Source organism: Elephantulus edwardii, unplaced genomic scaffold, assembly GCF_000299155.1.
Source record: "Elephantulus edwardii isolate Elephantulus edwardi_28Jun2011 unplaced genomic scaffold, EleEdw1.0 scaffold00102, whole genome shotgun sequence".
NCBI classification, from domain to species: domain Eukaryota; kingdom Metazoa; phylum Chordata; class Mammalia; order Macroscelidea; family Macroscelididae; genus Elephantulus; species Elephantulus edwardii.
In genome coordinates, this window is record NW_006399852.1 from 10,953,831 (window position 1) to 10,978,941 (window position 25,111).

Sequence of the window (25,111 nt, forward strand, 5' to 3'; positions counted from 1 at the left end):
CCCACCCAAAGGCCTCACCTGTCCGTCTGGTGGTTAGAAAGGTAGATATTCCCCTCCCACCTCCAATTTACCCAATAGAGGAGCAATTTACCGCCTCCAAAACCCAATGGAGAGGTAGCTATCAGTCAGTTTGGACTTACTGGCCAAGAGTTTGAAATTTTTAAATTTTAAATATGTTGACATAATATTGCCACCATTCTCACATCATTTTCACCCAGTTCTGAAAATCTTTACTGCTTTAAACCTGTCTTGTTTTATTACGTTTATGCATTATGTTCTTATTTGCTCCAAGATTGAACATCCAGTTTGCTCTGAACTGGAAATCTTCATTTAATTTGCCAGGTGCTTTTGCAGTATAGAAGTTTTAAGTAGCAGAGTGACCTAAGAAAAGAGGCAAGGATGATTGTTATTTTATTTGTCAATAATAATATCTAGATCATGCTATGTTCCTCTGTTTGACGTAAGTTTTAAAAAGTATGTGTGTTTTGTTGTTCCTCCTTAGGTGGTGTCTTTGAGCTTTTAAAAGATGATTGTAATCAGATCTACTTGAAAAATCAAGCAAATTGATTTGGTTGGAGTACTGTTTTTAACCGATTCTTTAATATTCATCTGCTGGGTAAGTGGATCTAAGTACTTTTTGTTCGGTTTTATTTCAAAATTATTGGAAAAAAAATCACTTAAGCGCAATACTAAGCTTTATGTGAACTTTTGACAGTTGTGATTTGAGGCCCTCAAACCCTGTGATTGATATCTGGGGGATCATTTAAAGGGAAATGTTTGTGTGTTTTTACCACATTTAGGAAAATATAGTGAACACTGGAAAATTTTTGTCAGTTTATAGTTTGAAACCAGATCCTTTTATATACTATGCTAATGATGGCTTGCTTGTTGTAATCTTGAGGTAATGTGAGCGTATCAGATTTACTGTTTTTTTTTCTATGTGAAATTGTATGGCATTGTACAAATGGAGATGCAGGGGCCATTTTGGATAAATTAGCTAGTCGCCTTATATTAAACCACTCTGATTTTACAGAATGTTTGGTTTCTGTGGTAAGACTAGAAACCAAGGACTTGCTCAAGTCAACTTCCTTGTTGTACTGTGTTTCTATCTCCTGAGATAGAGAACTCTCTACCAGGAGCCGTTCAGGCTTTCAGCAAATTGCTGGTGCTGCCAAGACAGACTTTAGTGGGAAAAGGACTTTGGCTACTGATAAAATGTCAGCATAGTAAAGCCTGCTTTCTCAAGCAGATTCTTGGCATCAAAAATCGAAAAGATACAGATTTTAGGGTTTGGTAATTCTTTTTTTCCTCTTTTAATCCAGGCAAACTCATGCTTTTAATTAACCCTTTATAGTTACAGAAAATGTAGAAAGGGTTCCATATCCCTAGTTTAGGAGCTCGAGTGGCTTAGTGGTAAGGAGTTTTGTTGACATCCCAAAGACAGGCAGTTCTAATTCACCAGCTGCTCCACAAGAGAAAATGGGCAGTTTCCTCCCAATTTACAGCTTCTTTACACGCATTGGAAGGTCAGCTTTGAGTTGGTTCTGACTCAGGAACACAAAGCAACAACAACAAACAGTTTAAGTCACGATAGTTAAATATGTGGCTGCTATAACCAAAAGACCTACAGTTTAAGGCCAGCTCCGTGAAAGAGAGAAGTGACACTTGGTTTCTCTAAAGATTATTGTTGTTGCTGTTATGTGCCATGGATTCAATTGTGACTAATAACAACCTTATGTATAATTGCCTTGAAACCTGCTCTATCTTGGGCCAACTTTACAGTTTGTGACATACCTACCCTCATTACCCTAGTCACTGAATTCATCCATCTCATCAATGGTCTTCATCTCTTTCTCTGTTGCTCCACCCTCCCAAGCATGACGCCCCTCTCCAAGGACTAGTTACTCTCAACATGTCCAAAGTACGTCAGATGAAGCTTCAGAATCCTTGCCTCCAAGGAGTAGCCTGGTTTCACCCTCTCCAGGATGAATCTGTTTTCTTGATCCATGGTATATTCAACACTCTTTTCCAGCACCACAGCTCAAAGGCATCAATTCTCTATTTTCCCTAATCATTGTCTAGCTTTCTGAAATGTAACAAGCAATTGTGAAGACTATGGCCTGGATCAGGTGTACCTTAGTCTCCAGACTGACATCATTGCTCTTCAGTACTCTAGAGAGGTCCTTGACAGCCGACTTCACCAATGTAATTCATCTCTTGATTCCTGACTGCTGAAACCATGAGTGTCGATTGTGAGACCAAGCAAATTAAAACTGTTAACAATCTCAATCTCTTCACCATCTCACATAATGCTACCAATTAGTTCCAGTGGTGAGAATCTTTATTTTCTTCATGTTGAGCTTCATTCCATATTGAAAGCTGCAGTCCTTGACCCTCAGCAGCAAGCTCTTCAGGTCCTCCTCAGTTTCAGCAAGCAGTGTTGTGTCATCTGCATAATGCAGGTTTCTGATGAGTCTTTCTCTAATCCTGATGCTACCTTCCTCCTCATAGTGCCCAGCTTCCTGAATGATCTGTTCTACATATAGATTGAAAAGGTATGGAGACAGGATACATCCTTGGCATACACCCTTCCCTATTTGCTCTGTTCTGATGACTGCCTTCTGGTCCAAGTATAAATTTCGCATAAGCACAGATGTTCTGAGATTCCCATTCGTCTTCGAGTCAGCCACAGTTTGTTGTGATCCACACAGTAAATGCCTTGGTATAGTCAATGAAACACAGATAGACATTCCTCTAGTACTCTATGCTTTCAGACAAGATTCATCTAACATTAGCTATAATATTCCTAGTACCATGGCCCCTTCTCAACCCAGCCTATACTTCTGGCAGTTCTCTGTTCCAGTTGTTTTTGGATCATTTTCAGCAGAATCTTGCTTGCATGTGGTATTGATACTGTTTGATAATTTCCACACTCTGTTGGGTCACCTTTCTTTGGCATGGGAACAAATATAGATCTCTTTCAGTCAGTTGGCCAGATGGTTGTCCTCCAGATTTCTTGGCATCACTTAGTGAGCCCATCCAGGGCAGTGTCTGTTTGTTGAAACATGTCAATTCATATGCCATCAATTCCTGGGGCCTTGTTTTTTTGTTTTTGTTTTTGGTTTTTTTCCCAATTCTTTCAGAGCAATTGAATTTATTCCTTCATCAGGCTCTTGCTCATATGTTGTTTCATGAAATTCTTCTGTGTCAGCCAATTCCTTTTGGTACAGTGATTCTCTATACTCCTTCCATCTTCTTTTAATGCTCCCTGGATCATTTAATATTCATTTAATAAGGATGCTCAAAGTATCCTTAAATACTGCAACTCACAGCTTGAATTTGTTCTTTAATGCTTTCAGCCCTTTTGATTTTCTGACTCCAGCCCTTTGCATATTTCATTATACTACTTTGTTTTGTCTTCCTGAACTGTCATTTGAAATCTTCTATTCAGCTCCTTCATTTCTTGATTTCTTCCCTTTGCTTCCTGGTGCTCTAATGTCTAATCTCAGAGTCTTATCTCACATTCATCTTAGTCTTTTCTTCTCTGTCCTAGAAGGTCACTAGGAGATAAAAGTCTACTCAGTGACTATGGGTTTTTATATTAATTTTAGTTTAGGTAAAAAAAGATTCGAGTTACAGAAATTCTACATTATATTCATGACTCTAAAATTGTGCTATGCTGCAGTCCCAAAGGGAAGCAGTTCTAGGCTACCAGCTTCTCTATGAGAGAAGCATGGGCAGTCTCCTCCTGTCTGATTAGCTCCCTCTGAAAGCCTGCTGGAGAGTCAGCTGTTAATCAGTTCTGACTCTATAGTACACAACAACAACATTGCTTAATTTACTTCTGACTAGACTGAGACTTGAAAAGTCCCATGAACGATAATGAACAAGAGAGGAAAGTGGTGTACAATGTCTCCTGGGTATTTTGTGACAATCATCAGAATTGACACATAGCAGTAGGTTCCATTTGGGTTTGTGGAGAGGGTTATGTAATTTATGCCATGCCAACAACTCCCCTCAACTTTATATAAAAAAGGTAATAATCTCCCTTGAGACAACTGCTTTGGAACTTGATTTTTTTTTTTAATCTTGATTTTTAGTATAGCTTTTGAGCATCTCCTGCATATAAAAGAATCAAGTGTGGCAACCCAGGGAATCTTTTCATTCTGCTTGGAAGGTTCATGTCTCAATATTTATTTGTGACCAATAATCTTCATTGTTACAGACACATGGTACCATTTGGAAAATTTTTGAATAATTAAAGGGCTGGAAGGCAGTTAATGAAAATCCCATCAGGAAGTGAGATGTTAAAACCATTTCAAATGTAAGGCCTTAATTTCTTCAATAGCTTTAATAGATGTTGGAAGACGAAAATTAATACTCAGAACCACTTACTTGAATGCATTTGTCTGCCACGTGTAATTTTCCGTCTTCTTACAAGGTTGACTTTTGTAGTTCCTCCCAAAGTACTCAATAGTGTTAAAGTTCTTTTTCATTAGGTTGGATCTAGTTTAGATTATGCTTGAGATACTGTTTAGTGTGGATCAAAACAAATTGAGGCTAACATTGAGAAAAATGGGAATCCCAGAACTTAATTATGCTGATGTGAAATCTATACTTAGGCCAAGAAACAGGCATCAGAACAGAGCAAGGAAATAATGAATGAATGAATTAAATATCAAGAAAGGGGTGCATCTGGGATTCATCCTGTGTCCATACCTTTTCAATCTGTATGTAGAACCGATCAGTCAAGAGGCTGGACTTTATGAGTAGAAATGTGGCATCAGGAGTGGAGGAAGACTCATCCACAACCTGCGTTATACAAATAATACAACCTTGCTTACCTAAACTGAGGAGGACCTGAATCATTTGCTGTAGAAGGTCGAGGACTGCAGTCTTCATTATGGATTGCAGTTCAACATCAAGAAAACAAAGATTCCCACCACCAGGCCAATTAGTAGCTCCATGATGGATGGAGAAGAGATTGGGATTGTTAACAGTTTCAGCTTGCTCTGATCCACAATCAGCAGTCTTGGCACCAGCATTCAGGAAATCAAAAGACAAATTGTATTGAGAATGTATTTTTTCAGGTACCTTTCCATAGTGCAAAAGAGCAAGGATATCAGTCTAGAGACTAAGGTGTGCCTAATCTAGGCATTTTCTTTACAGTTACTTGCTTCACATCAGAGAGCTGGACAGTGACTAAAGATGACAGAAGAAGAATCAATGTCTTTTAGTTGTGGTTCTGGGAAAGAGTGCTGAATATATGACAGACTGCTAAGAGAACAAACGGGTCTGTCTTGGAGAAGAGGAAACCAGTTTGCTCCTTGGAGTCAAGGATTTTGAAGCTCCATTGGACATACTTTAGGCATGTTTCCAGATGCAGCCAGTCCTTGGAGAAGGACATCATAATTGGAATGGTAGAAGATCACAGGAGAAGACCTGGGTGAGATAGTTTGGCTCAGTGACTGGGGTAATGGCGGCATGTTTGCCAGAGACTGTGAGATTAACTCATGATCGGGCAGGGTTTAAAGCTGTTGTTCATAGGGACAATATGTGTCACAGGTGACTCAATGGCACATAACGACAACAATAACAGTAAGAACAATAACTGTTCTGTAAGTGCCTCCTTAAAGTGGCCAGGGCTTAGACTTTGCATGCAGCTAAGCTTCCTCCTTGTTTATTGCCTTGCGTGCCTTCTGGGCTCTTCAGTTTATTTTCAGGGCAACTCTCAATCAGGTTTCCAAGGCTGTAGATATATATGGGAGGCGACTGCTCATCTTTCACCCATAGAGCAGCTCATGAATTAGAACCATCGGCCTTGAAGTTAGCAGTCTTATACGCTGTGTACTATTCCACCCACCCAGATACACTGCCGTCTTGCAAATTCCAAGTCATACCAGCTATTTGCATGCTTTGCCGTTTTAGCTTCTGCAAGCAAAGTCAATTATTGTTAGCTTCTTGGACCACATTATTTCATTCTTCCAAAGTGTTTTTCATAAGCTCTTGAGCCCAACTTAGTTCTGTTTCTCAAGCGTTTCACTCAGTTGTACCTTCACCTTGACTCATTCTGTCAACAAGTATTATTAGTTAAGTTACCAGTATAAGCAAGGCATTTTATTGGAGGGATGCTTTGTACCACCTGGAATCCAAATAAGGGTTGCTTTTGTATCATTTTCTAATATTCCCTTTTGTCCATCCTTCTTTCTTTCCTTTGCAGTATAGGATGGCTGTGTAAGGATTTATCATCCTCCCTCTTTGGAGGAAATCTGTGCAATATGACTTAGTGGTATACACATGGTTTCTGTTGATGATGGAGGATTAAAGCTTGGGTTGTGTTTATGGCAGTGACTCTTACGCAGGTATTGTTGTGGACAGTGGCGTTCGAGCTGACCCATAGCTGACCCTCCAGTGGTTTTCGGAGGCAGATAATCACACATGAGGATATTGTCCGTCCTTCTTCTGCGAAGCAGCTAGTGGCCTCAAACTGCGTGCCTTTGGGATTACAGAGTAGTTTCTTGCCACTAGGCCACCAGAACTCATGCACATATTACTCACCTAATTTTGTGTATGAGGATAAGGTTACAATTAAATGATTTTCTTAAAGTCAAAGCACTTGTGAGTCATAGAATCAGAAACCCAACCTGGTTATTACAACCAAATGGTTCAAGTACACTCATAGACTGATTATTCTTGTAATCTGCTTCTGAAAAATCAACCATTGAAAAGTCCTGCAGAACACTCTTTTACTCCAAAACTCACGGGTCCACCAAGAATCCACATCAGTGGCATGACAGACTTTTCCTCCCTGATTCAGATAGTATATCCACCACTGCCTGGACACTGGCACACGTCCTGACATGGTCCTTGTTTTCTACTTAGGATGTGTCCTATATTGAAATACAAATCATTCCTGGATTTTTCGGAAGAGTCACATTTCATAATTTTAGTGCAGACAGTGCACCTCTATTTTCTTTCCAAAGGAGGAAATACTTAGACCCACAGACCTGAGTGAAATACTTAGACCCACAGACATGAGTCTTCCCAGACCCCTGATAGGCCTGGCTCTCTTCTGGAAATGGAAGTTTGCTGACACTAATTATTAAGTCTACCCCATCTCGCCTCCTGCTCTGTGCATCTCCCAGTCTCCAAGCACTATCCTTACTGAACAAGAATGGCTTTTGGAATTAGAGCTCCCTTGGCAGTCGAGTCTATGTTCTAAATTACTAAATTAGATATTGGATAAAATTACCCACTTAGAGATCTTCACTTTATTTTTTGAATCTGATATCACATTGACTTCTCATCCCTGAATTACCGAAAGACAAATTAGCCTTGCTAATTGAATTTTCTACCTCATGTATTATTTGCATTATTGGTTAATACATTTTAATGGTATCAGACTCTGGTTAATTGTTTTATTCTAGTGTCATTTGTGACCATATTTTATGATCTCAACTGTCCTCAGAATCTACTTAACACTCCATACTTCTCACATGTCACTTTTCGTGTGAGATTTTGTGCTCATGCTTTTTATTAGAGTGATTTCTGAAAGAATTTTATGTCCTTTGACACTATAATCTGCTTGAAGCCAAGGACATTTTCACAAATGGTGCTCAAATGATACATATCTTCATTACCTTCCAACCCCTGCACATTATTTTCATAAGCACACTCTATCAATACTTTTTCATGTTGATTACTTCAATTTCAGTTTTTAAAAAAATTCATCCAGTGCATTTGCTATTATGTCTTTGTGTTGGTGCGCATTGGTAGAGGTTGGATTTCCAGCCACAGACCCTCAGCAGTGCATTCTTGAGTTTCTAAAGGACTCCCTCTTCTGGCAGAATGCCTTCCCTGTTATCCAAAACCTTTTTTTTTTCCAGTGCAAGAATAAATCACTTCTCGTATACATAGCATAGCCCTCACCAGAGCAGCCAGTCCAAGCCCCGGAAGTGCTTGAATATGTAGGCCAGTCTGGAGAGGCCACTTGGGACAAGGCCAGCACACCACAGTGGTAAACATTCTTCCAAACCTTCATGCTGGTTGGGTACCAGCCTTGGGCAAAGTGAATCTCCTGCCTACACAGATGTTGTGGGGCAATCCTGAGAACCAGAGGTGCAGAACCAACTCCCAGCTGGCCCTCCAGTGTTAACACGCTGCTGATTGCCCTCCTCTCTCCTTCAGAGATGCCAGTGAATTCAAATTGCCGGAGATGGATAGCCTTTGAGTTAGCAGTGTAACCCCTTAAATACTGGGCCATCAGAGCCACTCACACACAAGCCCCCCACACCTACATTATTTTAGAGTAGAGCTCTTTACTCAGTAGACCTCCCTCTTTCCCTCTCTCTGTGTATGTTGTTTTTGTTGCTGTTGTTAGATGTCATTAAGTTGACGTAGCAATCCTATGAGCAACAAATTTGAATCTCACCCTACCCTACACCATGCTTAAGATCTCTGATATATTTGAACCCAGTGTTATATCACTGTATCATTCAGTTGATTTTATGCACATATGTATGTATACATGTGTATTTTAAAAAGTTGGACAGTCTCCTGTGCAATTCACTGGCTGTCAATACTCATTGCGGTCAAGCCAGAACCAGCTCCTAGCTCACACTTCAGCAGGTTTTTGGGAGGCTGTGATTCATTGATTTGATTAATTGATTTCAACTTTTGGCCATATAACAACATAGGAAGGTAGGTAGGTAGGTAGGTAGATGATAGATAGATAGATAGATAGATAGATAGATAGATAGATAGATAGATAAATAGATAGATAGATAGATATGCCATTGTTGAGTCAAAATTGACTTATACCTGACCCTCTGGAGGCAGTAAATCATACAGGAGGAGATTGCCTATCTTTGTTTCATAGACCAGGTGGTAGATTCGAACTGCATGCACTTAGATTGGCAGTGCAATTCCTTACCACTAAACTACCAGAGTTCTCTGAAACTTCTGTATCTATCCCTAGTTGTATATCCACAATACACACACATACATATACATGGGAACTCTGATGGCTTAGTGTCAAGAACTCTGGTGGCTTAAGTCAGATCACTGCTAAACTAAAATTAGTTCCAATTCATCAGCTACTCTTTGGGATCAAGAGAGGTAAACCCCTTCTCTGCAATTTGTTGACTATGAAAATCCACTTAGAGAGTCGTCTATGGGTAGGTTCCAACTCTATGGTACATAACAGCGATCTTTTTGGGAGCAGATCACCTGGTCTTTTCTTCTGAGCAATGATTAGTGAGTTTTAACCACTGATTTTTCAATTAACAACTGGTCTCTTAGCTGCTGTACCACGAGGGCTTCTTTGAAAAGATTTTGAGACATAAAATAATGTTTGACTTCTTGATTGGAAGAGATTCCTGGAGAAAAGTGTTATGACGATGGAACATAGCTGCCTTTGACTTCAGGAGTAAGGCATGTAAATTGAATTTGGCCTGTGGTTGGAAGTCCCTGGAAATTTTTGAGCAGGAAGAATGATGCAATCAGAGCTGCACTTTAGGAAGATAAATCTGGCTGGGTTGTCTTGGATGGCAGTGGGGGGTGGAGGTGAGGGTGGGGCTGAGTGGGTGAAGACTCACAGCAAGCACAGAGCCACTTAGGAATGGCTTACATTAATTCAGAGGGAGCTGTCACCTTGTGCGGAGCCCTTTCCGTCTCCTCCCACACTTGACATCACAGAGACACTGCTTGGAAAACTTTTGGGGCACTTGAGCCTCAGGTTCAGGGAGTTCTTGGTGACCTCACTTCCTCCAGTCTTCCCCCCTGGGCTCCCTCCTTCTTGGGTTTTGCATTGTGATGCTCTGTGGCTACTTTCAGCTCACATTGTTTTCCTTAATTCTCTCCTGGCAAATCTACAGGTCACTGCCTCTGGTAATTGTCCTCAGATTCCGTGTAGCTGAGGGCACAGTGCCCTGACCTGTCCTTTGGAAATTTGCCAGCTGGACTCAGAGTCCCCTCTGATCTTCTGATTCTGTGAGCCAGGAGATCGGGAAAGTGATAAGGGCCTGAACTGGAGTGGTAGCAATAGAGATCCACAGGAATCGGAGAATATGAGGCCAGAAGAAGACAGGAAGCCATTGTGGGACTGCCTATTTGGGTGTGAGAAGGATGTGTGTGGGGTGTGTGTGTGTGTATGTTCTCTCTGAGGCTAAAGAGCAGAAGGAAGCAGTCAGTGATGACACAGAGCTTTGGGTTTGTTCATTACTTTTAATAGAAAAAGGAAGTGAAAAGAAAAAGAAGCTGTTTTGAGTTGTAGTGTGATTAATTTCATTGCCTCCCAGTTGAGTTTGAGATATAAGATGGCGAGAAGGATGTGTTTCATGCAGTTTTGTCCCCGTCTCCCACAATGAGGATTTATCGTTGGAAATAGAATTCATTGGAAGACTTGCATCTCCTTCCTCTTTTTTTCCCCTTTCTTTTTTTCATTCTTAAATATTTCCCAAGAGCTTACTATGGTTTTTGGGGTTTTTTTCCACCTTCACCCTGCCAGAATTCCCCAGATTCACCTCCTTAGGAACATGTGGACTTGTCAGAGTACTCTCAGCAGCCAGAAGTGTGCCTTGTTGCCTTCTAAAATAAAAACATATGGGGAAAATAGCTATCTTTTCCTTCGGAGGAGCACGATCGTTGCCATCTCACGACTTGCTGAAATAGCACAGCAGAGGAACAGTTTTTGGCAGACTGGAAAATCTAGGGAATGTGCAAACACATGCACTTCTCTGTCTTCATGATGCACTTGATCGAGACAATCTAGTTCAAGGAAGCAGGGGGAGTTTTAACTGCATATAAAGATCTACAAAATGGACTAGACATTTGTATCTCCAGTTGTTCTTTCAGTTGGTGGTATTTCCAACAACAGAGCCCTTAGGTTCTTAAATGGTAATGGTAGGAGCGAATTGATTGGCTCCAGTGTAATCTACTCTCATCACCTTCCACGAAGGAGTTTTTGAATTTCAGAAGACACAATCTTGATTAAATCCGTTTAAGGGCATATAATGATCCTGTAATTATCATTTGTGATTACCTTGTGTGCTAATGATTAAAGCAAACCTTTAATAACTATAGGGCAGTAAATATATTTTAGATCCTGAGCCATAAAAAGATTTCCATTAACAGAATGTTTTGTGCACAAATAAATTATTCATTGACCGTAGCAGTGCTCGATTCTGTCATCAGCCTTAAGTAGAAATTTTGTGAACATCAGTCATCGCAGACGCCAGCACTGAGTTGGCCTGAGTCTTCATCCTTCTTCCATGAAACCTGAGCTTTTTGTTGTCTGTGAAAGCTCTGGTTCAGTTGAATTCAATGAATATTTATGGCCGTTCTACCATATGCAATTTAGTGTTCTAGTGCTGCAGAGGAGTATGATGATGCGTGAGTTGGCATTTCAGCCCTCAGGATGCATGGAAACATAAAGGAGGGATGAGATGAATTGTTGTTGTTGTTGTTATGTGCTGTCGAGTCGTTTGCGACTCATAGCGGCCCTATGTACAAAAGCATTAAATACTTCTCTATCCTGTGCCAACCTCGCCGTCTCCAACACACTCATTCCCACCACCCCAGTCACAGAATCGATCCATCTCATCGAGGGTCTTCCTCTCCTGCGCCGTCCCTCCAATCTCCCAAACATGATGTCCCTCTCCAAAGGCCAGTCCTTCCTTGCAACAGATACCTGATTTGAATATGAGAGCATTAATGAGTGTACACTCAGAAATTGGTAAATAACTGTTTTACTAATTCAGAGATAAAGAGAGGAAGACCATCGTTGAGATGGAGTGATTCAGTGACTGTGATAATCAGGGTAGGTGTGTCAGAGACAGTAAAGTTGGCACAGGACAGAGCAGGTTTCAGGGCTATTGTACATAGGGTCATTATGAGTCGCAAGTGATTTGGCACATAACAACAAACAACAGCAATTCAGAGGAGAAATGAATAGGTGCATTTTCTTGTGAGTGCGTAAGGAAGGGTTAGTCAAGCAGGCAAGAAGATCTTCCTGGGGAAGACTTTAAAACGAACATGACTCTGACAAATGGTAGAATAGTGTGATTACAGGTAATGAAATGAGATGGGTAGAGTGAGTGGAATCATGGGAACAGAAATAACATGATATATTTAGATCACAACATTTGGGAGGGGCAAGGAGAAGTACCTGCACATCTAGAAAGCATAGAGGCCGTAGGAGGTAATTAGTAGGCGTTGTTGTTAAGTGCCGTCGAGTCGCAGGCAACTCATAGCGACCCTATGAAGGAGAGTCCTCGACAACGCTTGGGTGCCTTTTATCCTCTCTCCACATTCATAGGGTTTCCGGAGGCAAGCTATTATGGAAGTGGATGCCACTCCTCCTTCCAAGCATGTTTTAATCAGGGAGCTCCACCCCATTAGAGAAATTTTTTAAGTACAAAGGGATACAGCATGGTTTAAATTCAGGAAAGATATGCATTAGGCTTGTATCCTTTCACTATGCTTATTCACTCTATAGGTGAGAAAATAATTTTAGTATCTGGACTTATAAAGAAGAATGTAACATCAGGACCAGAAGAAGATTCATTAGCAGTCTACATGATGCAGATGACACAACCTTGATTATAGAAAGTGAAAGACTTGAAACACTGTGGAAGATTGTAGCCTTCAATATGGATTATGTCTCAACATTAAGGGGGAAAAATCCTTACCATCGGACCAATAGGCAACATCATGATAGATGGAGAAAAGACTGAAGTTGTCAAAAGTGTTCATTTTATTTGGATCAGTAATCAGCACCCAAGGTAGCAACAGTCAAGAAATAAAAAAACATGTTGCATTGGGAAAGTCTGCTGTCATATGCCTCTTCTGAATGCTAAGGAAGAAGGATGTATGTATAGAGGCTAAGATCCGTCTGACTCAAATCATGATATGTTCACCTTTTTCTTCTCAGTTGAAAGTTGGACATTGATTAAGGAAGACTGAAGAAGAGTTGGTGCTTTTGAATTATGGTGTTGGCAAAGAGTATTGAATATATTATGGGATGCCAAAAGAACAGACAACTTTCTCTAGGAGGAAGTGCAATCAGGGCAATCCTTAGAGGCACAAATGGTGAAACTTTATCTCACATACTTTGAGCATGTTGGCAGGAGAGACCAGTCTTTAGGAAAAGACATCATTCTGCGAAAGGTAGAGAGAGTCAGTGAAATAGAAGATGCCCCTCAAGAAGGCAGATTGACACGGTGATTACCACAGTGAACTTGAGCAGGAGAAAGATCATGAACATTTGACACAGTGACTACTACAATGAACTTGAGCATGATAGAGATCATAAACATGGCACATAATAAGACAGGGTTTCCATAGGTTGTTCATGGAGTTACTATATGTAGTGGTCTCCTTGGAGGCACTTAAAACCAACCACAACGGGGACAGAACCCTTTACACACTATTAATCCAGATGTGATTGGAAGATATTTCAGAAGACTAACCTATCCTCCATTGCTGGTACTGAGATTATAGGTGATAGCGTGGTGGTGGACAAGTTTAAAACTATATGAATACTCTGCATGAGAATAATGAAGTTCTGAACCAGGATAATTCTAAGATTGCAAAAGAAAGCACTGAAGGGAGGTGTACTGTGGAGAAATTATTTCTAGGTTTTGGAATATAATTGGCTCTAAGAGAGCTGGAGACAGGAAAGACTTAAATATTCAATTCAATATCTTTGAATTCCCTTAACATTTCTGGAAACTCAGCTGTATGCCAGATATTATTTGGGTATTGAAAAAAAAAAGTGAAATGGTCTTGTTTCTCAGCTGAAAATTAAGTGGGAAATAAAAGATGAGTACTTATAATCTAAAATGTAAAGCAGACCACGATTCAGGCAATAATAGAAGCATAGCAAAGAGTGGCAGCACAAAGGAGAAAGGTGTTAATTCTGATGTTTAAACTAGGCTTTGGAGGTTGGCAGACAGAGGATTCCGAAGTATCTTAGCTGTCAGAAATGTAGATGGAAAATGAGAAGACAAAAGTGTCAAACAAAACAAATAAGAGGAAAATGTCAAACAAAACCAGATTCCTTTCTAAAGGATTTCTTATTTGTTGAGGAACTACTATATACTATAGGCCAGGGAGTTACATAATGAAGGAGGTGTGTTTAACATCTTGTTTAGCATCAAGTGCTTTAAAAATTCCAGCAGGGCTATGATCTAGAAAGAGTCAATAAATTTGGAAATGTAAAGGTTGAGATGACTTTTAATGACGTTTCAGTTTAGTGGTAGTTGTGTGGATGTGTGGTGGTGGATTCTTTTATGGAAGGTTATCACATGTCTTGAAGACATTTGTAAACAATGTCTATGGGTGAGAGGCTTTGCTCTTCCTCAGTGATTTCTCCTGATCAGTAAATTTATATAATCCTTCGTAATTTTAGTACTTAAAGGAATGAAAGTTTGTCATTTTAAAATATTGTGTTTTACTGGGTCCACAATCAACACTCATTGTAGTACTATCCTGGAACTCAAGTAACATTGCAGTGAACAAACTGCTTTATCTCTCAGGGAGGTCTGGTGGCCTAATGGCAAGAAGCTGTGTTGCAATCCTAAAGGTGTGCAGTTTGAATCCACCAGATGCTCTGCTGAGAAGGAGGGGCAATCTCCTCTTATACCAGTCGCATCTTATTCAATGGCACACAGCAATATAAGAGAGAAAAAAAAAGATTAAAAAAAAATCTTTAAGAGTGTTAAAAAAAACCAAAAAACCCACAAAGATGTCATGTTGAAGACTAAGGTGCCCTGGCTGAAAACCTTGCTTATTTCCGTGTATGTCATATCTGGAGAGTGACTAAGAAGAAGAAAGACTGAAGAATTATTGATACCTCTGAGTTATGGTGGCAAAATTATTGGCAAAAATATTTAATATATCATTGACTTCAAAAGGATAAATAAATCTGTGTTGGAAAAAGTGCAATGAGAATGCTGCTTAGAAGTGAGAATGGCGAGACTGTGTGGGTCTGTTGTCAGGAGCGACCTGACCCAGGAAGAGAACATCGTTCTTGGTAAAGGGTCAGTGAAAAAAAAAAAAAAGATCCTCAGCAACATGGGTTAATACGGTGGCTGGCCCTGTGGGCAGCAGTGCACAGTGGAGCCTGTGAGGGTGGCGTGCGACCACATGCAGTTGGTGCCACAGCACCCAAGGACACGACTCTGACTTGTTTGAGGGGCATCACTTAAGAATGTGTTAGTCAAAAGTGAGAAATTTTTGCCAACATGAAATTACTGCAGAAATGCTAGGGTCTTAAAATGATTTTTATCACCAGTAGATCTCAACATTCACTCCCAGGTCCTGACCCATTGTCCCCTGACAGCTTCCTCTTTCCTCCTTCCTGGCCCTTGCCTTTGGGCACCCAGTTACCACGCCCCTGGCTCAGGGTCAGGGAAGTCCTGGGGCTCTCCTTGGCTCTTTTCCCGTGTGGAGGGAGGTTTCCATGAAGAACAATCCAGGGAAATACATGCACGCACGTGCACGCACACAGTTCTTTTCCTATTCCTCGGGGATACTGATGTGTAATAAACAGACAGAACACAGTGGTCTTGAGGCAGAGTGTGTTGCATACCGAGGACACAGTGCAGGGACCCAGGAATCTAGCAGGAGGACATTGGTGTTAATACTAATTTAACATTTAAGAATACTAACAACTTGTTAAAGGTAAAATCCAAGTGTGCTTTGTTATATTGGAAAAGCATATTACTATGCTATGGAAAGGGGTGAAACTTGGAGTTTTGTTGTAGTTGTTTTCTTGTAAGGAATTATTACAGCAAAGTGGATATGATCAAAGAATATCGACAGGTTGTTGTTGTTTTTATGTGCCGTCGAGTTGTTTGCGACTCATAGCGGCCCTATGTACAACAGCCCTAAACCCTGCTCTATCCTGTGCCAATTGCACTGCCCCTGACACACCATCCCAATTATCCCAGTCACTGAATCAATCCATCTCATAGAGGGTCTTCCCCTCTTGCACCATCCTTCCACCCACCCAAGCATGATGTCCCTCTCCAAGGACCTGTCCCTCCTTGCAACATGCCCAGTGTATGTCAGACGAAGCCACAGAATCCTTGCCTCCAAGGAGTAGCTTGGTTTAACCCTCTCTAGGGTGAATCTGTTTGTTTTCTTGGCAGTCCATGGTACATTCAATACTCTTCTCCAGCACCACAGCTCAAAGGCATCAATTCTCCTTCTGTTCTCCCTAGTCATTGTCCAACTCTCTGATGCACAAGTGATTGCAAAGACCATGGCCTGTATCAGGCGCACCTTAGTCTCCAGAGAGATACCGCTGCTCTTGAGTACTTTAGAGAGGTCCCTAACCGCAGACTTTCCCATCGCAATACGTTTTTTGATATCCTGGCTGCTGGGGCCATGAGTGTTGACCGTGGAGCCGAGCAAATTGAAGCTGTGAACAATCTCAATCTCTTCACCATCCATCCTGATGCTGCCAATAGGTCCAGTGGTGAGAATCTTTGTCTTCTTGACATTGAGCCTCAGTCCATACTGAAGGCTGCAGACCTTGACCCTCTGCAGCATGTGCGTGAGGTCCTCCTCAGTGTCAGCAAGCAGAGTTGTATCATCTGCATAACGCAGATTGTTAATAGATCTTCCACCAATCCTGACGCCACAATTCTCCTCATAGAGCCCAGCCTCCAGGATAATCTGCCCTGCATACAGGTTGAAAAGGTATGGAGATAGGACACATCCCTGGCGTACGCCCTTCCCAGTTTTAAACAGAGGCACTAATATAATTACACAGAGATACTTCAAATTATGATTATAACAGGCCATCCTCTAATGATAAGTTTTTTTCATTTATAACAAAACTAGAAAAAGGGAATAAGAAGAGTTAACAACAATAAATTAAAAGAATAATAAATCTGATTACAGAAACAATGGCACCCTAACCCTACAAATATATACTTGTAAAGGGCACAGTTAGTGCAGGAGCGCATCTGCAATTATTTGCTCACTTGATCATTCAGTCAGCACATACAGGTTTGTTTGTTATTTTTTAAGTTCTTATTGTGTTATAGGTTGGTACTGGTAAATACAACTGAATGGAGAAAGTGTACATAAAGTTTTAAATGAAATACTGCCTTTGTATCTAAGTCTAGCCAATATAAAGGAGTTTCTCCCTTTTATGAAGAACTTGTGTGCAAGTACATTTATGAGATATGATACACTAATGTTTTCACTTCTCCAGACTATTCCCTACCATTTTAAACCCTAAAATACGTTACTTATAAAAATGTAATATTCCAGTTTTTCGTTAATGGTTCTGCAGCATTTTAGGGCTTCTCAAGAAATTGTCCTGCATCCCACCAGACTTTATATAATGTAATGTTGGGTCCTTTTTCTGGAAAGCTATCCCCCCTCCCCCATCTCACTGAAACTCTCTGTTAGATAAGGCCAGTGTGTTTATTTCTGTGTCCATGCAAACATCTTCAGAGAATTCGCCTAATGAAGCCACTTCTTAGACTTTCAGAGACACAGGCAAGATCCTTTCAGCCAATGAGGAAGCTCAGTAGAGGGACACTGACTTCACTGTGAAGACTCTAAATCATGGTGACCTCGCGTGGCATAGTACACTATGCTCCATGAAGTTTTATTGGCTGATATTTAGGGAAGTAAATTATTAGTCTTTTCTTCTGAGGTATCTCTTAGTCAGTTCAAACTTCCAGTCTTTAGGTTAATAGAATCAAATGTGTTAGCTATTCTAACTGCATAGGGAATCAAAACTGATTTATTGTTGTTATGTGCCGTCGAGTCGCTTGCGACTCATAGCGACCTTATGTACAAAGCCCTAAATTCTTCTCTCTCCTGTGCCATTCGCACTGTCTCCAACACTCCCATCCCAATTACCCCAGTCACTGAATCAATCCAACTCATAGAGGGCCTTGCCTTCCTCTCCTGCACTGTCCCTCCACCCTACCAAGCATGATGTCCCTCTCCAAGGACCGATCCCTCCTTACAACATGTCCAAAATATGTTAGACGAAGCCTCAGAATCCTTGCCTCCAAGGAGCAGCAGCCCAGTTTAACCCTCTCCAGGATGAATATTTTTTTTTCCCTAGTAGTCCATGGTACCCTCAATATTCTTCTCCAGCACCACAGCTCAAAGGCATCAATTCTTCTTCTATCCTCCCTAGTCATTGTCCAACTCTGTGATGCACAAGTGGTTGCAAAGACCATGGCCTTTATCAGACACACCTTAGTCTCCAGAGAGACACCAATGTCCTTCAGAACTTTGGAAAGGTCCATAATAGCCGACTTTCCCATTGCAATATGTCTTTTAATTTCCTGGCTACTGGTGCCAAAAGTATTGACTGTGGAGCCAAGCAAACTAAAGCTGTGAACAATCTCAATGTATGTAACCGATTTATTAGGGTATAATAAACCTTATGTCTAGGGATATATCTCTTCAAGGCAATCCTTTCTTCTTTTAAACTTTATTTTTTCTTTCTTTTTTCAGTTTCCTTTTGATCATTTCTCCTTTTCTTCCAACTGACAGCTATGCCTGACAAGATTTATCCTATTTTTATTTTGGGATAATCCTGCTATATGAGAAAACAAGAGCCCAGTTTTTTCCCCTACTTGCTTTGCAGCATATATTCATAAACATTTGAATGGAATGCAACATGTGATTCAAGGTTGTAAGTGGTGGGATATTATTATCTGAGTTGTTTTTATGTGCCATCGAGTCACTTGTGACTCGTAGCAACTCTATGTACAGCAGCTGTAAGCCCTGCTCTATCCTGTGCCAATCTTACTGTCTCTGAGACACCTACCCCTATCACCCCAGGCACTGAATCAATCCATCTCATCAAGGGTCTTCCTCTCTTGCACTGTCCCTCCAACCTCCTCTCCAAGGACTGGTCCCTCCTTGCAACATGTCCAAAGTGGGTCACATGAAGCTTCAGAATCCTTGCCTCCAAGGAGCAGCCTAGTCTCACCCTTTCTAGGATGAACCTGATTGTCCTTCTAGCAGTTGTTGTTGTTGTTACGTGCCATCGAGGCGCTTGCGACTCATAGCAACCCTATGTACAACAGCCCTAAACTCTGCTCTGTCCTGTGTCAATCGCACTGTCTCTGGCACTCCCATCCTGATTACCCCAGTCACTGAATCAATCCACCCCATAGAGGGCCTCCCCCTCCTGTGCTATCCCTCCACCCTCCCTAGCACGATGTCCTTCTCCAAGGACTGGTAGGAAGTATATAATAGCATATAATTTCTCAGTTTGAGAAATTGATAATTAATCAATAATTGCATTCTCTTTAACTTTACTGGCCAAAAAGACATAGTTTGTTTCGTTTTAGGTTTGTTTTTATTTTTTTCTGTAAAGGCCTAGAATTATTTGGGTGTTTTTTTTTTTTATAATGTATGTTATAATATATAGGCCTTTACAAAGTGACAATTCCATAATTTGGAATTATTTGGTTCTCAGCCACTTTTGTACAACCTAAAAACTACTGGGACAATTTGTTGTTGCTGGTTGCCCTCAGGTCAGCAGCTCCAGTTCATCGCACCCTGCATTCCGCCAATGAAAGCATCCCTGGTTCTGCAACATCCTCGCCACCTCCGCTGTGTGTGAGCCTGTGGCTGCAGCTAGCCCCTCTCTCAGTTCATCTCATTGAGAATCTTCTTCATTTTCCCTGACCCTTCTATTTTCCAAGCATTGTATCCTTTTCTAAGGATGGGCCCCTCCTCATAGAACATCCAGGGTATGTGAGGTACAGTCTCACAATCCTTGCCTCTAAAGACCACTCTGCCTAGGTTCATTCCAAGACAGGTTTGTCTCTTCTTTTGGCCGTCTGTGAAATAATTTGGTATCCTTTTCCAATGCCACAATTCAAATCTGTCTTCAGTATTCTTTCTTCATGGTCTATATTTCCCATGGTTATGAAGCAATTGAAAATATCATGGTTTAGGTCAAGCACACCTTACTCTTCACACTGACATCCTTTCAATTTAATTTTTTAAAAAATCCTTGGTGGAGGATTAGCCCAGTGTAATGTTGTTAATTGTAGATCCAAGTAACAGGAAAAGGCTATTTTCATCTATTTTCCATTTGTTATAATAATACTTATTGGTCCATTTGTGAAGATTTTTATTGCTCTTTTTATGATGAGATACATTCCATACTGAAAGCTACAGTCCTTGGTCTTCTTCAGTAAATTGTTTTGTTATTGTGTACTGTTGAGTTGGAACCACCATAGCTGACTCCCCAGTGAATTTTCAGAGGCAATAAATCTCACTGGAAGAGATCATCCTTCTCCTGTGAAGCAGCTAGTGGATTTGAACCACTTGCCTTTAGGATTGCAGTGCAGCTCCTTACGACTAGGCCACTAGAATCCTCATAAAAGCTTTATTTTTTAAAACTATACATACACACATACACAAATATAGATATATGGATGGATGGATAGATAGATAGATAGATAGATAGATAGATAGATAGGTAGATAGATAGATAGATAGATAGATAGATAGATAGATAGATAGATAGATAGATAGATAGATAGACTTTCATGTAAACTAAGAATTATATATAATAATTGACATTTTAAAGGACCAGTTTTAATTTTGTTGGGGTTCTTTTTAAATAAAGGAGTTCTATTCTCGGTTTTGAAAACATGATAGTTGGCTGGTATGGCTTATAAGACAGATGTAAGTTCTGTTTGTTTGTTAAAATTTTGCCTCAAATATAAAGGTGTTTAAAGGAACCCTGGTGGGTAAAGCAGTTTGTTGCTGTTAGGTCAGCTGTTCAAGCCCACCAGCTGCTGTGCAGGAGGAAGATGAAGTGGGAGAGTGTACAGCTTCGAAAAACGAATCCTATGGGCAATTCTCCTCAGTTCCAAATGGTCACTATGAGTTGACTTTGACTCAACATTAGAGGGTTTGTTTATTGGTTTTTGGTTTACTGGATGAGAATAATTTCATCATTCAGTTGAAAATATTTATCAGTCTATTTTAGACTATTACTCAGAGTTAATCACTTAGAATTTATTTCCACGTGCTTTATATTACATGCATCTGTTTGGTACATTTTGGGAGGCTGATGAAAAATAAAATGAAAGTGAATTAATTCCATTTTAAGGTTACACTGTGAATTCCTTTTCAGAACAGATGCAATTAGTTACCATTTTCTGAAGAACATATTTTTAAATCATTCTGCTCAGAATAATATTATTACTCCAATGCTTTCTTAGATGTCTTAGACAATTCAATTTTGTAATCTTCTATCTCTTCCCTGTAACTTCATTAAAGTTGTTTGTGTATATATATTTAGTTTATGTGAAAGATGACTGTTGATAGCCCAGTGATTTCTAAGATTTCTGACGTTATCAAAACTTTGTTAATTCTTTCCTCAGTCGAATAATAATTATATTGTGTTGCAACAAATAAGCATCATATGAGATGTTAATTCTGTGGGGAGGGGATATGTGTGTGTGGGGAAGACAGTGATTAATTGGAAGTAGAAAAAAGAAATTGAAATGTTGGGAAACTGGGATTCTTGCCTTGGATTTTATAGACTAGATGCCAGACTTAGGTCAGTCACTCAAACTGTGTCTGTCTCACCAACCACTTCTTTAGTTTTTGTTTTATTGTAAAACAAAGAAAAGTAATGAAACAATTTGAATATTGATTTTCAAAACCTCTGAGTTCTTTTTCAGTCTGAAATATGAAAAGAAAACCATCATTCAGATTTGAGAACAGAATTGATAGGGTTTGTGATGCATATCAGGCTCTGAATCCAGATTAAGAAATAGTTCTCTTAGAATTTCCACGTGTGGAAGGAAAAACTCTCCACAGCATCCTCAGTGTTCATGTCAATTGTTGGTAAAAAACAAATGATGAAGTTTAGCCTTTGAATAATAAGCGAAAATGTGAAGTGTTTGGGGTATGTGCCTCTGTCTTCGGCTTTATAGCCTTCCTTCCTCCAGCTGGACCTAATCTTAATACATCTGTCCTGGAGGGTCACATGAGGCAGGGCGTAGATGGCCCCCCAGAGCCGTGGAGTCAGGGAGAAGAGACAATGGAAAAGAGGGAAACTGGGTGAACGGTGCTGTCTGCGAATGTGTGGAAGTGAGCAGACCCGATCGGCAGAACTCCCTCTTCTTCACTTCCCAGTGTGTGTCTTTACTCACGAGATTCAGCTAAGCTTCTGAACTGGCTCAGGTAAAGTAGAGGGTTTCCCAGGTGGACAATGAAGTTCTCGAAGGCGGCATGGATAATGTGTGAGCTACTGAGTTGCACAGTTACAAGGTTTTAGTGGTAAACCTGGTGAGAATCAAAGTCATGGTGGAGGCTAAAACTGGACAGAACTGCTTTCATGACTGTGTTAGGAGAAATTTGGTTATAAGCCACGCTTTTCTGGGAAGAAGAGAATGGGGTCTAGGAGAACGGTCTGGTTGCTTTGTTCATAGGGAACTGTGTTGCTACCCCAAAACTCATGCTCTTTGGTGTTTTATTGTTTGTTTGTTTTGCTTTGTTTTTCAATTTATTTTAATGAAAGTTTAAAGAGATTTTGGATTTCCATTCATTCATTGTTCACTTTTCTCCCTGCCCACCCATCACCCCAATTAGCTTTGCTCTTTGAAAAAGAAAAGAAAAAAATTCTTTCATTGTTTTTCAAACCCTCCCCCCAAGTCCACTCCACTATGCTACCTTCATTCTGGACTCCTGTCATAGCAATAATAGCTAATCACATATCCCTTGTAAACATTTCTTTCCCTCCTCTGCTTCAATTCAGTATACATTATTTATCCTCTCTTTCTCAGTCTCCCCCCAACCCCTACATCAGTCCTCTTTTATAACAGGGGCATTATGGCGTATTTGTCTTTTTGTGATGGAGATATTTCACTCAGGACAATGTCCTCTGGGGTCACCCATTTTGAATAATATTGCCTGAGTTCCTTGTTTTTTAATACCACATAGTATTCTGCTGTGTGAATATACCAGAGCTTCTCTATCCATTCGTTTGTTGATGGGCGCTTGGGTTGTTTCCAGTTCTTTGCTATTGTGAACAAAGCAAAATAAACATAGGTGTTTATTATTTATCATTTATTTATTATTTATTACAGGTGCATGTATCTGTTTGGGGTGGTAGTTATGATTTCTTTAAGATATATTCCCAGTAGTGGAATTGCTGGGTAAAATGGTATTTCTGTTTGCAACTTTTTGAGAAAGCGCCATACAGCCTTCTATAGTGGTTGCACTGTTTTACACTTCCACCAACTGTGAATAAGGGTTCCAGTTTCTCCACAACTTTGCCAGCATTTGTTGTTTGCTGTTCCAGGCCATGTCCTCAGCTGCTAACGGTGTTTTGAGTTTGAAGAGCAAACAAGTGGAGAAAAGACTTTTGCTGCCAATATCTATGGGGGTCAACCCCCACACATCCTTATTAATTTGGTCAGTGATTAAATCTTTATTCGTAAAGAATATAAACTTCAGGGATTTCAACTTAACCATTCAAATTGTGGATTTGATGAGAATAATTTTCGGCCTCCATTTTATTATTTCGAACAGTAATTAAATGTTCATTAAATAAAGAATATACAGTGCTTTGTTGGTGAACTTTATGTAGGTCACACTTCACAAAACTCTGCTTACTTTCATTGCTTCCAACTTTTAAAAATGTAAGGAGATTGATGGTTTTGAGATTTTTCTATTGCTTTTTGTCCCCTTCAGTGTATTTTTAATTTTTTTTCAGTTCCAGGAAGGAAGCAAATGTGTAAGGATCCCAACTTACTCTCAGTACCTAGAGAATTTGTAAATAAAGTACATGTTTATGAAGAGTATGTTAAATATTAGTCAATTCCCATTAAAATGAGTTATGTGAAAAAAATGTAACAAAGAATATTTGTATAAGTTAGTTTCCTTCTAAAGTTTACATTATTACATATTATTAACAAATACATAATTACAGTGGGTAAATAAAAAACCAAACCAAAATTATTTAAATAAAATAGAAACTTTTAAATGTTTCTTTAGGAATTTAATTATAAAGAGTGCTCCTATGGGCATGTGCCTCTTGTGGGATTTCCTGCCTGGAGGCTCAGCTATGAGAGAGTTTTGACTTGACTGTACATAATCGCAACATACAAAGGCTAAAATCCAGATTTATTGTTTCGTGTCCAGTTGGGAACTAATATAAATAATTATTTCACAGAGTTGGGAATAACTAGGAACTATTGAAGTAAAAATATTCCTCAAGTGTTCTGATGTTCAGGCGTGCAGTTGTTCTGATTACTAGTTGTCTAGTAGTTCTTGAATGACTGTTTAGAAAACTTAGAGAAGGAAGATAAGAGTCCTTTTCATGACCATACATTGTTACAGAAGAATCTGTTGCACCATCTTAGATGAATGACTCTGCTTTTTCTTTCTTTCTTTTTTAAAATTATTTTGTGTGTGTGTACTGTCAAATCGGATCTGACTGGTACACAAGATTGCCTCTCCTTCTCCAGCAGAGCATCTGGTGGATTTGAACTGTGTACTTCTGGGAGTGCAGTGCAGCTTCTTGGCACTAGACTACCAGAGCTCCCTGATTGTCTTTTCAACTTGATATTTACTGATTCTCAACTATTCCTTTCTAATTAAGATACTGTCTAGTTCCACAGTGTGCAGTGTCACACCTATGAAGTACCAGAGCATTGTAAAGTCTTTATTAAAAAGAAAGTGGCTGAATGAGACTTAAGAAGGGTTATTTTTTTGGGGACCTTAACAGCTGTACCCAGGAGCTAGGCTACTGTTATTTTTTTGTAGTGTATCTATGACTTGTCCCCAGTAGAAATCACAGGTATTTTCAGCCACAGTCCTGTTGGGGCTGGTACCTTTATGCTGTGAAAGATCATTGTACTGTGGCTACTCAAAATTAGAGGAAGACTCTTTCCTCAGAGGAGCTGGGTAATCTCTTCCAGCGTGACTCATCACCTCTGAATACCTGTTGGAGAGGGCTATAAATCAGTTCCGACTCAATGGCAAAGAACATTACAAGGTTTAAATGAACACTACCCTCAAAAGCAGCACTGGTCACTACTACTACTACTACTTCTTCTTCTTCTTCTCCTCCTCCCCCTCCCCCTCC

At 40.0% G+C, this 25,111-nt stretch overlaps 1 protein-coding gene across 1 annotated transcript in view; it reads left to right on the forward strand.

The window, feature by feature from the left end:
• The first annotated feature begins 498 nt into the window (after nucleotides 1-498).
• HIVEP2 (human immunodeficiency virus type I enhancer binding protein 2) overlaps nucleotides 499-25,111 on the forward strand; it is a 121,668-nt gene continuing 97,055 nt past the window's right edge. Inside the window, exon 1 of the mRNA XM_006891666.1 lies at nucleotides 499-616. The gene's annotated coding sequence lies outside the window, so the exon portion shown is untranslated. The remainder of the gene's footprint in view (nucleotides 617-25,111) is intronic.